Raw genomic sequence first — 17,064 nt, 5'->3', positions numbered from 1 at the left:
AGTTTATTCTTTATGGCAGAGTAGTACTCCACTGTATTTTTTAAAAATCCACATTCATCAGTTGTTGGGCATTTGGGTTATTTCCAAGATTTAGCTATTAAAAACTGCACTGCTACAAACATAAGTATGCATATATCCCTGGATACGATGCTTTTAATTTTTCAGGAATATACCAACAAGGGGAATAGGTGGCTCAAATGGAACCTATAGTTTTAGTTTTCTAAGGAATCTCCACCCTGATTTCCACAGTGGTTGCTCCAGTCTACACTCCCATCAACAGCAGAGAAGGATTCCTTTTTCCCCACGGCCCTGCCAGCATTTGTTATTGGTTATTTCTTGATAGCAGCCATCATTTCTGGAGTAAGATGGAATCTCAGTGTTGTTTTCATTTGCATCTCTTGGATGACCAGTGAGGTTTAACATTTTTCATATATTTGCCATTGCTATTTCTTTATCTGAGAAGTGTCTATTTCCGATGTCCATTTTTGGATTGGGTTTTTAAATTTGGGGGATGTAATTTTTTTTTAGTTCTTTATATAGTTTAGATAGTAGTCCTTTGTATGATGGTCCATTTTAAATACTAGATGAAACACACTTTGCCAAAACTGACACTAGAAGACAGAGAGGATCTGAACAGTCCTGTACCAATTCTATAAACTTAGTTCATGACCCAAGATCTTCCCACAATAAAAATTTTAGTTGCAGATGGTTTCATTGAGAAATTCTTCTAAACAGTTGAAGAACTATCACCAATATTACAGAAAGCTGTCCGGAGAACAAAGATGAGGAACTCCTTCCCAAATAACTTTGTTAGAGCAGCAGGTCAACATTAAGGCCAAATCTGCTAGACACATTGCAAGGAGCAAGAGTGGCAAAGGAGTACCTGCCCCCATGGTTTCCCCATGGGTAGAACAGATAATAACAATGCCCTTTCCTATTGCTGTTGGAGGACTGAGATGGGCATGTCGTGGAAAAACTGCCTGTCCTCCTGTGCTCAGTAACAGGTGCGTTTGCAGAAGCTGTGGGGCTACAGTTGTGGGGGGTATTGTGAGGAGCTCTCTAGCAGCACTGAGACAGAGGACAGAAAGCCTTGGGTTTCTGAAGGACCATTTAGACTTGGCCCTCACTCTACTTTGTGAATAGAAGAATAGCAGCTCAGAGAGGGAAAGCGAGATGCCCAGAGAACAGCTGTAAGCTGGTCACGGCCAGGCTGTGAACTTGTAGCTTGACTCAGATGCCCCTGACATGCCTGCAGTGGGAGCAAAGCCAAAGCCCGCAGACTGGGGCAGGATTCTCACACCACTTTCTCCCTGCTACAGCCTCACTGTAACAGTGACACATCTAGGTGTCCCCGCAAAGCCTCAGTGCTCACAGGCAGGGTCTGAAAGGTGACGGAATTATGGGGTTGCTACAGCTAAATGTGCTGTTAGGAGATGGGGCCTGGTCAGAGAGGCAGTCACTTGGAGTGTGGCCTGGAAGGGTTCATCTCCCTCCAGACTCCTCTCTTCATTCTCTGCTTCCTGTCCGCCACGATGTGAGCAGCGCTCTTCCTCCAGGCCCCTCTGCCCTGCTGTCCTGCCTTGGAGCCAGCTGACTATGGACTGAAGTTATCAAAATAAACCTCTCCTCCTTTAACCTGTAAGCATTGGGTGTTGTCTCAGCAATGAGAAAGTGACTAAAACACCCACCCACCATCTCTTGTTCCCCTTGTCTCTGCTTCCTGTCCGCTGGATACCCCTGGCAGAGGTGGGTCAGCAGGCAGAGCCAACAGACACAGCCCCTTCTATCAGGAGCTGCAGGAACTGAGCTGAAGCTGAGTTTCAGGTTGTTCACAGAATATTGATAGCAAGAGGATCCAGAAACACCCTAAATGTTTATTAAGAGAGAATGAAACCAACCTGACCAAAAAACCTTATCCCAACCTTCAAAGCCCAGGCCAGGACCCTAGATAGCTTGAGTCCTTGAGTGATGATGGAAATTAAAAGAAGTGAAGCAACAATAGAATTTACAACCAGAAGCATTCATTGGAAAGTAAGAGAAAATGGCAAGGGACTTAGCTAAGGAGCTAACCAAGATCAAAGCTGGCCTCTTAACAAAGGAAAGTAAAACCTAGGGAGTGTCCAGTTTAATACCTGGAGGGGGTGCTGTATCGTGGTCAGACTGGCTATTCACAGAAGCAGGTGCTAGGGTGGGCTGGGACCAGATGGCAGGAACGAAGTCCTGGTTTCCTAGCTCCAGGGGAGCCCTCAGGGATTGAGGGATACTTCGGCTCCCACAAAATGACTGCCGCTGCCTGAGCATCTTGGTCATGGGGGCTCTGCTGGAATCCAAGGTGACCCTAGGTTCAGGGCAAAAGAGTCATGTGGGTGTCGCTGAATGGCCCTGTAAATCTCTGATCCAAGTGTCCTCAGTCTTGAAAGGGATGAGAGAGATGGGGTAAATTTAGGACTATAAATCTTGTTAGGCCAACTTTTAGACAGACTTCACTAAAATGCCCCTGCAGGGCTAAGAAGAACTGGACCCAAGGTTTCCCAAAATGAAGGTCACTCTTTGTTCTGCTGTTAGTCAGCTGTTGGGCATCTGTATGCTCAAAGAAGAGTCAGCTTTTAACAAAACCACTTTTAAGTCCCTGACTGCCTCAGAAGAAAGCACAAAACATGCTTTTAATAACCAAGAGATTAGTCTCAGGAGTTTGTTTCTCCTCTGTCCCTGTGGGATCCCTGAGATCCTCTGTCCTATGAGGGTCGCTGAGGTCCTCTGTCCCTGTGGTGTCTCTGAGGTCCTCTGTCCCTGTGAGGGTCCCTGAGGTCCTCTGTCCCTTTGGGGTCCCTGAGGTCCTCTGTCCCTGTGGTGTCTCTGAGGTCCTCTGTCTCTGTGAGGGTCCCTGAGGTCCTCTGTCCCTGTGGGGTCCCTGAGGTCCTCTGTCCTTGTGGGGGTCCCTGAGGTCCTCTGTCCCTGTGGGGGTCCCTGAGGTCCTCTGTCCCTGTGGGGGTCTCTGAGGTCCTCTGTCCCTGTGGGGTCTCTGAGGTCCTCTGTCCCTGTTGGGGTCTCTGAAGTCCTCTGGCCTGTGAGCGTCCCTGAGGTTCTCTGTCCCTTTGGGTCTCTGAGCTCCTCTGGCCTGTAAGGGTCTCTCAGTTCCTCTGTCCCAGTGGGTGTCTCAGTGTCAGTCAGGCAAGCATCTACCTGCCCTTTGAGGTTAGAGTTGGCCAGTCTGATCTGCCCAGGTCCATCCCTTTCCTACTTCCCCAAGTTTGGCTTGACTTCCTGGAGCCTACATTTCTCCACTCACCCTGGGCCTGAATATTCTGCTCTGCAGAAGCCTTGCTCTGCACTTTTTGTTGTTGTTAGGTTCTGGGAATCTAATTCAGTGCCTGGCTCATGTAGACAAGGGGTCTGCCACTGAGCTGTACCTCTGGCCCCCACAGCCACTCCTGTCCTGCTTCTGTGCCCTCTTGTCCGTGGTAACCTAGATGGTACTCAGTTTCGGCTTGGTGAGGAGCCTTCTGAGTGTGATACCAGTTCAAGCTGTCTTGGGCACAGAAGAGGTGATGATTTTTATGGTCAAAATATCCAGCGAAGTATGCTGATTTCAGGCATGACTGGTCCAGAAGTCTGTCTTTCCATTAGTGGATCTGTGCCCCTCTCTGATGGCATCACTCTCAGGTAGACTGTCCTGAGTAAGGAAGGATGACACCCATAGATCTCTGTCTACACCACAAAAACTCCGTCTCCCCGGGGATCCCCTGGGGCTGTCCTGGGGGTAGCTCCTGTGATGAGCCTGGCTCTGACCTACTGTGTCTGGAGATGGGGAGGTGATGAGGTTGCCAGCCTGGATGGGGAGCAGCTCGGTGACACCCAAACCACAGCTTCCATGTGCACCCACCGTCCTGGGACAAGTGGGTTCGATGGGTTCTGCCATCCATTTGCCATGCCCAGTGGGTGTGGGACGCGTCTGAGACTCTGCTCCTACGTGTGTGGGCAGTGGTCTTCTGGGTTTCTGGAGACCCCTCCCTGCGACCACTGGCTTCCTCTGCTGAGTCCCACCCTTCCCTTATCAAAAGTGGACCCTGGTCTAGTGGGGACACTGCACGGGGACTGGCAGGGTCCAGCCTGCAGGTCACAGGGAGCAGGTGACAGCAGAGCTCTGGACTTCATGTTGCTGCCTCCCCAACTGCATCCAACAGTTCCTTCTCCACAGCAGCAGCAACGCAGGACATGAGGAGGCATAAGGAGGTGTGGGCTTTGGGCTGGATGCTGTGATCGCTGCAGGAAGCTGGCTGACACCAAGCAGGGTGGCTCACAATCTTAACTCCTGTTCTTTTCAGATTGGGCATGTCACCTCAAGGCAGCAACAGCTTGCCGACTTACTAGAAGGAGGAGCTCATCACAATATGCCAGCCATGCCAAGCAGGGTGCCAGTGTGAAGGTGCCAGCTCTATGGGGAGCACATACTGCAGAGAACAGGCCTAATTCTGCTCTGACCCCTGGGCGGCTGTACCCTTCCAGAGCACGGGGCCAGGCCCCGGCGCATTATCTACCCCAGCCTCCCAGAATGGGCTTCTTCGTGAGCCAGCCCTGAAGGCTGCTTCACTGCTAGTGTTTGCAGGGGCATCGACAGGTGAGCAGGCACGGGCAGGCCTGGATGGTGCAGACAGAGCTGGATGTGGCTCTGGACTCACAGGAGCCTGAGAGTGGCAGGTGCGTGGACAGCAGCTCTCTGCAGGAGCTAGTGTCTGAGCTGGACCAGGCTTTTGGACTGTCCCAGAGCCTGCCTGCTGGGAGGTTTTCCCTGACCGCTGCTGTGCTCCTGTCCTCCTGGGTGGTCTCCGCCTTAGCCTCTCCATTCTCCTTCCCAATATGGCCTTGCAGCCATGGCCTCCTCACCCCATCTTCTGCCCAGAGCACTCCTGGAGGAGCAGAGCTGAGGATCTGCGGTGCTCAAAAGACTCAGACACCTGCTGCCCCCTCATTCCTCCCCAGCTCTTAAGGATCCTCAGGGAGGCCTTCCCTGTTCCCCTAGTGGCCTGGAGGAGTGGGCTCCCTGGGGGATAGGGAAAGCTCCCAGTACCACCCCCACCCCTGGCAGCACCCTTACCAACCCTTCATGCTGGAGAACATTTAGAATCCAGCAGGCCAGAAAGGATACAAGAGGTATTCTTTATAATTTCAATATTGACAATTTATTACAGGAAAAGACATTTCCATGGATTCCCCCTCACTTGGAAGTTACTCATTCTATCATTTTTTCCATTTTCTGCAGTCCTCTTTCCTGAGTGTTTTTGTGAGGTGTGATAAAAAAAAAATACAGCAAATGCTGTTGCTGAGTGCCATCCAACGGAGAGGCAGGCTCATAAAAACATGATGCTATGTCCTCATCCACCTTATTCACCAAAACTGGCACCATTCGACTTCTGGCTCCTCCCCAAAATCAAAATGTCCAGGAAAGGGAAATGTGGTACATCAATTCTGGTCATGGAGGCAGCCAGGACAGTACAACTACAGACACTCACAAAAGAAAATTCTGGAAAGTGGAAAGGACAATGAAATAAGTGTGTTAGAAGTAAGGGGGATTAATGATAATGTGTCTTTTACTGTGACAAATTTTTAAACTTTAAACACTCACAGTTCTTGTCAGTTGCATTGTGTATCACATTTTTTGGGGTTTTTTTGTTTGGTATCAGGAATCGAACTCGGGACCTTGCACTTGTGAGGCAGGTGGTAGCACCACTGAACTAAATCCCCAGCCTGCATATCACAGTTTTAACCCCCACTGCCACCAGGGCCGAATGTCTCCTATCTCTCCTTTTTCACTTGAACTCTTGTCCACTCGGGGAATGGAATTTGCCCACTTTCTCTGGGATTGTTTCTTTTCTCATTAAGTTGTTCGTATTCGTTATATATCCTTGATATCAACCCATAATTTGTTATAAATACTACAAACATTACTCCCCTAGCTAACTCCTAAAACATTTCTTTTCTAGCACAGAGCTTGCCCATTTATCATGACAAAATGTTTCCCAGGGCCTTCATCTGGACAGGGCTTCCCTACCCCAAAGTCACAGCCTGGTCCTGGGCTTCGTTCCTGAACTTACTATGTTTTTATTTTTTTTAATTTTTGTTTTTTAATGTTTATTTTCACCATATTTAGAAGGAACATGTACTAGGCATCAAAAACAGATGTGATTTTTAAAATTGGTTTTTGTGATTGTTAGAAAGAGTTTACTTCATGTTTTCTCCCTTAAATTGGCTGGTGGCCAGTCCTGCACTTCCTGCAGAGGCTGTCCCTCTGGGGACTCTAAGTGGCCAATGGACCTGGCCCTGCATCCACCCACCTGCCCTGCTCTGTTCCTCATAGTCTGATTGCTTTATCACTTGCACTGACCCTAGCACTGCAAGTGTCACCATCTTTTGTGTTTATTGTTCATTTTCACCCAAATCATGCCTTAAACCGTCCAATAGTTGCACAAGACTTTTAATGAAAAGCAGCTGTCCCCCAGCTCCCCAGGGTGCTGTTTTCAGCTCTGATCTCATGTTACCATGTGGTCCTTAGCCAGGGTCTCTGCATAACTCTGCTTGCTTTCCCCCATGTTCTGCTGACTTCCCTGTGGGAGACAGGAACTCAGCTGCCCATTCACCTTCTGTCCGTGCCCCTTCTCCCACCTGGGTTTGGGTTGCATTTGGATCTCTCAGCCTGCAGATTGCCCACAGTCACATACCCACTAGGGGATGCTTTGTCTCTAACATCTCTCCTCCTTTCTTTTCATTTTCATTGATTCATTATTTTTTTTTTTTGAGACATGGTCTCACTATGTAGCCCAGGCTGCCCTTTAACTCACAAAAATCCTCTATCTCAGCCTCCTGAGTGCTGGGATGACAGGCGTGTGCTGTGTCCAGCTATATACAATACCCTCACTTGTCTCAGAACTGTCATTTTGAGGGGATGTTTGGTGGTGGCATTTCCATGTTCCTTGCCTTGCCCCTTCCTCCCAGAGTGCATCTCTGCACCTGGGTTGCCCTCTGTGTGGGCTTCCCTTGGCTATCCTTCTGTGCATGCCAAGTCCAGCTGCTAGCAGCCCAGGGCAGTTGGACCCTGTGTAGTCTTTACTCCAGGGCCCTGAAGAGAGTTTCCTCTGCGCAGCTTGCCCCCTCGTGGGAAGGCTTCTGTCCCCTTCTCCCTCACCATCAGGTCCACAGCCAGCCCCCCAGATCCAGTTTCCCCAGGGAGGAACACCCATTTTGTCACGCATGGGAAGGAGGTGCAGGGAATGTCGCAGCGCGCCAACCCTTCATGGTACCTATGCTGTGCCCTGATGGACATCTGGCACCTGAGTCTGTGGCATGTTGGCAGTGACAGGTCTCCTTCCTGCCTTGGGAGAAGGACCACCCCTGCTGTGGGTATGGCGGGACCATTGATGCACCAGCAGGGCAGGTGCCAGGGTTATTTCCTTTTCCTCACTAGAGAGCAGGGGATGATGTGGGAACAGGGCAGGACATGAGCAGGATGCAGAGGTGCCTAGGCTGGAAAGAAGCCTTGGTGGGAATGTTTGTTATACAGCAAGCCTTCTATTCTGGCCACTACATCTGCCCAGCCAATGCCATCACCAGCCCTCAGTTCAAGGTTGCAGAAAACATTATAATCTCTCACTCACAGTTGTCAGTCCCCAACCTTCTTTGTTCTTTTTTTTTTTTTTTTTTTTTTTTTTTTTTTTTTTTGTTTTTTTTTTTTTTCTTTTTTTTTTTTTTTTTTTTTTTTTTTTTTTTTTTTTTTGTACCAGGGATTGAACTCGGGCCCTTGTGCTTGTGAGGCAGGCACTAGAATCACTGAGCTAAATCCCCGGCCCCACCCTTCTTTGTTCTTATGGGGTACCCTTGTTTAAGACCTCCCTCACCATCACAACAGAAAGCTAAGGAGTCACTTTTAACTGAGATTGTGGTTACCCTGTCCTCAGTATTTTAGATCAGCCCCTCTGTAGCCTCCTTTCTCCTGGCATGCCACCTCTCCTGGGTGTGTGACAGTGCCATCCAGTTGCTCTCAGAGCTGGCTCATGGGAGCAAAGGTCTGGACCTTCATGGGCTTGTGGAAGCCTGAGTTCACTCTCATGCTCTACAGATCACAGCTCAGGGTAGATTTGAACCTATCACCCTGGGAGTCCTGATGGCTGGTGGTACACAGCAACCTGCCTTTTGCTTCCTGTTGCCTCGTAACCCTCCTTCCATCCCTTCATGCCATCTCTCCTGGTTCTCTTTTCTAACAGAGCCTGCAGACCTGGGATGGAGGATGACAGGCTCTGAGAGCCAAGATTGGGGCAGGGCCCTGGTCTCTGGGAAGTGGAGGAACAGCACAGCCTGTCCTCACTGTTCCTGCCAGCAGCCCAGACGTCCCTGTGCTGGTAGCTGTGTCACTCTGCTCTCTGCCCCTCTCATCACATGGCATCCTCCCTCTGTCTCTGAGTCCAAATCTCCCTCTCCTTATATGGATGCCAGTATCTGGGCTGAGGACCCAGCTAATCCAGGGTGACCACATCTCAGCTTGAACACACCACAAAGGCTGCTTCCAAATAAGGCCAGGGTCCCAGGTGCTGGGACAAGATCTTGGACATATCTTTCTGGGGGACGAAATTCAACTATAACACCCCTCTCAGTTTTTAGGATTTGTCTTTACACTAAGAGTTCTGAAATCTGAACATAATGTAAGATGACAAGATTTGGTTTCTCCCTTCCAATCTGAAAATGTTCTCTTCAATTTTAGGGAAATTATGTCTTTCATCTTTGTCCACTTGTGTATGTATGTAGTATATGCAGTTATGCGCTTGTGTGTGTGTCTGGGATTTTCTGTTCCATGTCTGGGATTTGGATGAGTGTGTCTGTGGGGTTTTTTTTGGGGTATTTTTGTTGGGGGGGTACCAAGGATTGAACTCAGGACCTTGCACTTGTGAAGCAGGTAGTGGAACTACTGAGCTAAATACCCAGCCAACTGTGCTTTTTTGGTTTTGTTTTGTTTTGTTTCATTTTTTGAGAGAGGGTCTCACTATGTAGTTCGGGCTGGCCTTGAATTTTCAGTAATTCTCCTGCCTCAGCCTCCCTAATGCTGGGGTTACAGTTATGCCCACCATGCCCAGCTCTGTGTCTGTATATCTGTGTGTGACAGGCTGTCGTCTGTGGCTGGTCTCTCCTCCTCTCCTTCTTCTCTGCTGGCCTCCTGGAGCTCCTGGCAGGTAGGCATTAGACCTATGTCTTTCTACCTCATCTCTTAACTTTTCCTTTACATTTTTTTTTTTCTGTAAACTGCTCCTCCTGCCCCAGTGCTGGAGATTGAGCCCAGGGAGCACTGAACTACGTCCCACCCCTTTTTATCTTTTATTTTGAGTTTGAACATTCTAAATTGCACAGGTTGGCTTGAACTTTCCATCCTCCTGCCTCAGCCTCCTGAGTAGCTGGGATTACTGGCATGTACCACCATGCCAGTTTAGAAAAACTCCTTTCTGGACTCAGACTTCATCTCCTGGATCTTCTCACCTTCAGCTGCTTTGGTTCTCAGCCCATTAACTGTGCTGTTTTGTTTCCAGTCACACTTTACAGCCATGCTCACTCCGCACGTCGGCACAGCATTCCTGGGCTCTCCCTGGACATCTGTGCATGTTCTGGAGTGGTCTGGTTGCTCTCTGAGGCATTTTCCCAGGGGTGGGAGCAGGGGGATTTCTTCCTTCAGTGGAGCTGCAGTTTCCTGTCCGTGTTGGCATCCCTCCAGCTCTCAGTGTGGCAGGAACAATAGTGGCCCCCTATACTGCTCTGGCCCAGGTCCCCAGATAACTTATATGACAAAAGGGACATTGTAAGTAGGGTTAGGGTGGGGACCTCGAGGTGGGGACTGTCCTGGATTTTTTGGTGGCCTCAAGGTCACACAGGGCCCTGTCACAGCTGAGCTAGAGTCCGAGAGTTGCTGCTAGAGGGAAGCAGGTCAGACAATGCAGGTCACTGGCTCTGTTGTTGAGGAAAGTCCATGAACCAGGATGCAGGGCATTTGAGATGCCTGAAGGACCAGGAAACAGATTCTCCCAGCCTCCACAGGAATCTCGGCCAACACCTGATCTTAGCCACTGACTGCTGTCTTGATTTCCTTCCTTCAGAACCATAAATGTGTGTTTGTTTTAAGCCACTAAATTTGTGGAGGATTTGTTACAGCTTAAACTGGTAATAGTTATGCCTGGTCACTCCAATGTGAACAAGCATCCTGCTGCCATTGTGGTGACAAATCAGCCTGCTGGAGAGGAGAGAAGTGCATGGGCACCATAGGAGTCATCTTTTGGAACCCTCAGAGGCAGCTCATGCATGAACATGATGCATCTTTTTCTTTTTTCTTTTTTCATTCTGGGAATGGAAGCTAGAGCCTCAAGGTGCTGGGCAAATGCTCTACCACTGAACTATACCACAGCCCTATATGTTCATTCTAGAAAATTTGGAAAATAGAGAAAAATATAAAGAATTTGCACAAAATGCTCATAATCTGGTTCATAGGCAATGGTTCCACATAAACAGCAACTTGATGGCTGTGCCATAACCCTTCACATGAATGTGTTAGGTGGTTACTTACATCTTTGGGTGTTAACCCATTTGCACATTTCTACTATTGAACTGGGCTACTGGGTGTCTCCTGTTTTCCTAGCAGGGACGCCAAAAGCAGAGTTGCTACGTCCATGCCTGGGTCTAGAGCACCTGATGGAGGAGCACTGTCCTCCTGGGTCCTCAAACCACAGAGGGCCAAGGAGTCTGTGCTTTGTCCAGCGTGTGTGTGGAGGGGGTGCAGGCAAGAGCATAGCTGAAAGCTGAGAGGACTGGGTGGTGCCCTGAGAAGGGGTGCTGACACCATGGGGCAGGCTTTGGGAGGAGGCCCCACCTCTAGATGTTGTCTGGTATCTTATCTCTGTTGGCACCTGAAGGCATCCAGGGCCCACAAAACTGGGTTTGAATGTTCCCAACATTTGAGCTCAGTCCCAGAAGCTGCAGATCAGCCGCTGGTGAGGACAGAGGTAACCCAGTCTCCAAGGTACTGCCCCAGCACCACCTTCTCTGGAGTAGCACAGGAGGATCTGGGCTGTGTGGTCCCAGAATCCAGGGAGGAAGTGGGTAGGCCCACCTGGTCAGGGGATCATTGGGTTTTGTGAAGTACACACACATCCATCAGCCCTACTCTGGCAAACCCAGGGCCCCTGCTGAAGATGCTTTAGCGGGCACCCTGAGCCGGTGGGGTTCCCCGGGAGAGCAGGCCTCTGACAAAGAACAGCCGTGGGGGGATGGGCCTCCCTCCACCGCCCTTGGATGCCTGGCACAGGCTACTCCCCAGAATGGAAAACTGAGGTGTGGGGTTGGGAGGGCGCAGCTGATCAGCATCCCTTGGCACCCCAGATCTGGGGTCTCTGCTGCACAGTAAAGTCCCAAGGGGTGTGGTGGGATAGGTAAGCAGGGGGCACAGGTCAGCGGGGGACAGGTCAGCAGAATGACGGTGCCAGCAGCTGGGGTCTGCCGGGAGCCACGGAGTGAAGGCCCATGATCCCTACAGGTGGGTGATGGCGGGGATTAGGGAGCAAAGGGCACAGGGCCTCAGAGGAAACGCCGCCTATCGGGCTGGGAACAGGGTGCAGCTCCGCATACCAGGCTGACCAGTGCACAAGTGCGGGTTCCTGGCCCCGCAGCAACATTCCCACCTGGGCAGAGGTGGTCCGGCTCTCTGCCCTGGGCCCAGCCCACCGAACCCCGCCCCTAATCCATGACCCCGCTTCTGCCAAACTGGCTCCTTGTGTGACCACGCCTCTCTGCAGTCCCGCCCCTATATGTGGCCCCGCCCTCTTGCTAGGTCCACCAATGCGTGTGGCCCCGTCCTCGTGAAAGGCCCTGTCCCTGTCCTCAGAAGTCCTCCTTGGCCCTTTCCAACCATCTTTGGGACCAAACCATCACAGTCATGGACCTGCTAGTGGGCAGAGGAGGAACCTGGCTGTACCCAGTCACAAAGCCTTGGGGCCCGTTGACCCCAGCCCGGGGTTCCTCCCCGGGGCCAGACCCCACCACAACCAACGCAGGTGGCCCAGTGGGCAGCCTGCTTTCTCTCCTGTGCGTCACCCCCTCCTGGGGTCCCGCTTACTTTGTGCACAAATGTGTAGTTTTAAGTACTCAGCAATGTTTTGAGATTTCAAAGTGAGGCCCAGCCAAACACAACATAGTTTTTGCAATATAACAGTAAATTCTGGGCTAATTAAAATACACTGGAAAATAAGAAAAGATGAAAAGATGATTTAAAAATCCATCATCACTGTCGAGTGTGCTGGTGCAAACCTGTAATCCCAGCACTCTGGAGGCTGAGACAGAATGGTTGCAAGTTCAGGTTAATGTGGGCTATATAATGAAACTGGGTCCCCCAAAAGCAAAAATGATAAAATAATAATGATGACAATAGTAATAGAATCCATAATCACTGCATGGACATAAGGAGCAGAGTATTATGGCCTACTTTCTGTTCAAATGAGTGTTTACACTTAAACAAAATGAGAGTGCATCTGAAGACTATTATGTCCCAAGCATATTCCTGTGGTCTTAGTGTTCTTACAGCTGTGTGGCTGGGCACCGATGCCCGGACTCTTCACACACTGATCCCTGGCAGGTCTGCCTCATCCTCAGTGTTGACAATGCACTGGCAGGAGAGGTGAGGCCTTCTAGGAGCCCTGGAGGCTGTCACAGGGACCTTGCCCTTCACCTAGGAAGAAGGGGTTTCCAGGTCCCGGCAGGATAGCTGCACAGCCCAGAGAGGGGAGCACTGGCCTTGCAACTGGCAGAGAGAGAGGAGGGGTGTAGGGCTGGTGATTGGTGGAGTTCTGGGGGGACTGGTAGGCACTGAGGGCTGGTAGGACACAGGAGCCTCGCAGGGTTCCAGCCTGATGGGCATCCTCCCCAAGGGCCTACAGGTGGGATGTCAGGGACTCTGGGAGCCTTGTCACACATTGGGCCCACAGCTCCCCAACTAGCAGGGAGCCCTGCTTCCTGTGTCTCCAAATCTCTCGTCCCTCAGTTTCCCTAGGCCCCCAGACACCAAGGTGGACCAGCAGTTCCTGGGGGCTGTGGATTCTCCAAGCCCTGCTCCAGCCCAGCTGCAGCTTCTGTCCCCAGGGTAAGACTCTCTAAGAAGGGGGCATGTATGCAGTTTGATAAAGGTGAACTCAGCCTGTGGAAGACAGGAGCATGAGGCACACGAGTGTTGCCAACTATCAACCTCAGGAAAGGAGCACAAGGAACAGTGAGACAGCTCTGGGGTTGGGGGTGCAACCAGCCTAGTTGGGACTGTGGTTACCCACAGGGCAAGAAAGGCAAGCACAGCAGACAGACCTCCTTGGGATCTCGGTTTGAACAAACTGTACAGTCTTACATAAGAAATTCTTCATGGACAGGAAATTTGAACACTAACTCCATACTTGATGATATTATCCAGGCATGGTGGTGCATGCCTATAATTCCAGCGCCTAGGAGGCTGAGGCAGGAGGATCACTACTAGTTCAAAGTCAGCCTGGGCAGGAGTATGGGGGAAAAATGAGAACCAAGATCTGTCATGTAAAGGTACCAGATCCCAGTGATCAATGTAACTGTACTGTATACTTTAAAAGTACCGATAAACTCAATAATGACAAAAAAACCAAACCAAACAAACAAGCAAACAAAAACCAAGTCAGTCTGGGCTACATAATGAGTTCAAGACCCTGTCTCAAGAAATAACAAAAAAAATCATATTTGGTGGTATTCGGGAGCTTTGTTAATTTAAAATTTTTATGGTAAGTTAACATATGGTAGAACTGATTTTTCTGGCATTAGGGTCTATGAATTCTATATGGTTCACAGAGCCCCTACTATAATCAGGATTCAGAGAGGTTCTGCCACCCCAGAAAGCTCGCAGTCTTCCCCGACTCCTGCAAACCACAGTTTGCTCTTTTCACTGTATCTTTTTCTTTTTTCCTCGCTGTTTTGTCCCTTCATTCATGTCTTGTGGATGGAAACGCACATCTATAAACTTGGGAGACTGTCCTCTTCTCCCAACTGCCTTTGAGGTCCCCATGTTGTCATGTGTCTCTGGTTGTTCCTTCCTGCTCTGCAGTGGTGTCCAGTGGGCAATGCAGATGAAAAGTACTTTGTGCATTGTTTTAACAAATGCAGAAGCTGTCTGGGTGGCATCCGGTTCTTCCTGTTATGGTAGACACACTGTAGACATTTACATACTGGGTTTTGTGTGAAGAAAATTTTTATTTCTCCAGAATAAATACTGAGGGTGGGAACACTGGTCATACATTGTGTGTGAGCTGACATGTTTAGAAAGTTCCCAGCTGTGTCTGGAAAGGCTGCCCCTCTGCATTCCAACCACCTAGGGTGTAAGTTTCGGTGCCACCAGCCCTGGTGCTCAACCAGGACCACAGGCTCTTCTGGGACTCAGGACTTTCACTGCCAGCACCAGGAATTCCCAGACAGACACGGACAGCTTACCTTTACCCTCACTGTGATGACTGATTTGGTATCATTTTGACTGGCTAAGCAACACCCAGAAAGCCAGGAAGCTTGATGTCTGGGCGTGTCTACGAGCAAGTTTCTGGAGTGGACTGACCTCTCAGGCAGCATCCAGTCCTCTGAAGCCTTGAGTGGAGCAAAAAGCAGAGGAAGTGTGAATTTTCTGTCTGAGTCAAGACATCTGTCATCTGCCTTCAGACACTCATCCACCAACTCTTGCGCTCCTTAGCTTGGACTGAATCACATCCCTGGCTTCCCTGGGTCTCCACTTTGCACTGACACGATTGTCTAATGGTGCATTCCTCAGAGTGGATCCCTGTTGTCACATAACCTGGCAATGCATATTGCTTCCCCTTATCTGAGGGATGTGCTCCAGGACCCCCAGTGGGTGCCTGACGTCCTGGAGAGTACTGCTAGAAAGATTATAGCTTGTCTTATACATACACATCTGTTAAAAGGCACAATTTATAAAGTAGGCACAGCAAGAGATTACCAGTGACTAATAATAAAAAGAACAGTGACAACATACTGTAATAAACGTTACACAAACACGGTCCTTAAGTATCTTCACCCCTCTCCCCTCATGACACAATGGTATATGTATCTACTCTATTGGCTCAGTTTCTTTAGAAACTCTGACTTAGACTCTTGGCCTTATCATGTTTGTTTTTTTTTAATTTAGCAACTCCAATGTGTGTGGAGTCGGTCCTTCCACACGGTTTGGTGATTATTTCCCCAGTGCTGACCATGCTAAGCATCTATTCACAGGCTCATCTGTTGTCCTTCTTTCCTCTTTGCTGAAGTGCCTGTTCAAGTCTCTTCTTTGTCCTTGTTTGTTTTCTTTGAGAGTTCCTTATATATTTTTCATTTTGTCTTGTTTCTTTGAGATAGGATCTTCTTATAGGTTCAGACAGGCCTTGAATTTACAGGTAGACCAGGCTAGCCTCACATTTGCAGCAATCCTCCTACTTATGCCTCCCCAGTGCTGGGATTATAGCTGTTTACCACCATGTCCAGCTTCTTTATATATTCTTTTTTTTTTTTTCCCAGTACCAGGGATTGAACTCAGAACCTTGTGCTTACAAGGCAGGCATGGTGCTGCTGAGCTAAATCCCCAGGCCTTCTTTATATATTATTTTTTGTTTGTTTCACAACATTTATTGATTATTTTATTACAGACATTCATCTCAGTCATTTCTCTCATCTTGACCTTAGATTAGTATTTCATTTGGATCAAGAAAAGGGTATGTAGGAGAGGGATGTTATTTTAACAAACAGTAAAATGGACAAAAATGAATAGTTTGCCTACATAAAAGTTAGTTAAATTCATGTATCTTGATATAATTAAATCATGTAAGAACTACTAGTTCTATATACATTTCCATTGTTTTACTTGGGGCTTAATCTAAATTTTAATGTAAAAGAACAACTTATTAGGGATATGTACAGGTTTCTTCTCTAGGGTTACTACCTATTAAAAAAGATCAGCAAGGAACTACCACCAATAAAATTGTCTGAAACTGCCTCCAAATTTAGCATTGTAGGAATTCTGAAGGAAATCACTGTACCATTTTTATTTTGTCTGTGACTATTCTTTCAAAGATGTTTAACTGTCATATTTAAAAAGCTCATATAAAATACAAAAATATAAAACAAAACACATCATTTAATTGTCTTGGTCATGGACATTTCCAAGATGAGACTTTATATTTCATTCCCATTCTGATTATCAGAAAACCCATGCTTTCCTTTATTGAAAGAGTTTGGTCAGGCTGATGTTGGTGTATCCCTTCCAGTATTCTTCATCCTCATCTTTGCTTCTGGAGGCTTTTCCTCTGGTTCACTGTCTTCATCTTCATTAAAAGCTGCTGCTACTGAAAGGGTATTTGGAGCAAGAGTTGCAACGGTTTCTTTAGGCTTCTCTGGTGGCTCCAGCTCACCTTGGCTTCTCAGGCTTCTCCTCTCCTGCCTTTCCATCTGCCATTTTCCTGGCTGCCCCTTCTTTATATATTCTTGATACACATCCTTTGATGGCCATGTGCTTTATAACTCTGCCCTCCACTCTATTTTTGAGTTGCATCGCTTGGCTACTGTGCATAATGCTGCAGTAACCATGGGCAAATCTCACTCTGAGATTCTGTTTGCAATTTTTTTTTTTGAGACAGAGACTTGCTGTGACATTCAGGCTGGCCTTGAACTCACAGTGTAGCCCAGCCTGGCCTCAAACTTGCAGCAATCCTCCTGCTTCAGCCTCCCAAGTGTTGGGATTACAGGTGCGCACTACCACATCTCGCTTGTGTTCAAATTTTGGAGATAAATCCAGAAGTAGAATTGGATCATGTAATAATTCTATTTTTACTTTGCTTGAGGAATGTCATACTCTTTTCCATAGTGGTCACACCATTTTGTGTCTATACCAACAGGACCCCAGGCTATTTCTCCATCCTATTTTTTGTTTCTTTGATGGTGGATGTCCTAATGAATGTGAGGTGGGACTCACTGGTTTTTTTTTTTCATTTTGATTTTGGT

The 17,064-nt window shown here is 48.5% G+C and overlaps 1 pseudogene; it reads right to left on the bottom strand.

The window, feature by feature from the left end:
• Nucleotides 1-16,201: 16,201 nt before the first annotated feature.
• On the bottom strand, nucleotides 16,202-16,705 carry LOC117286293 (annotated as a pseudogene).
• Between the last annotated feature and the right edge of the window lie 359 nt (nucleotides 16,706-17,064).

This window comes from Fukomys damarensis, unplaced genomic scaffold (assembly GCF_012274545.1).
Source record: "Fukomys damarensis isolate Sample0158 unplaced genomic scaffold, DMR_v1.0_HiC HiC_scaffold_16, whole genome shotgun sequence".
Classification (NCBI taxonomy): Eukaryota; Metazoa; Chordata; class Mammalia; order Rodentia; family Bathyergidae; genus Fukomys; species Fukomys damarensis.
This window is presented reverse-complemented; position numbering and strand designations above follow the sequence as displayed.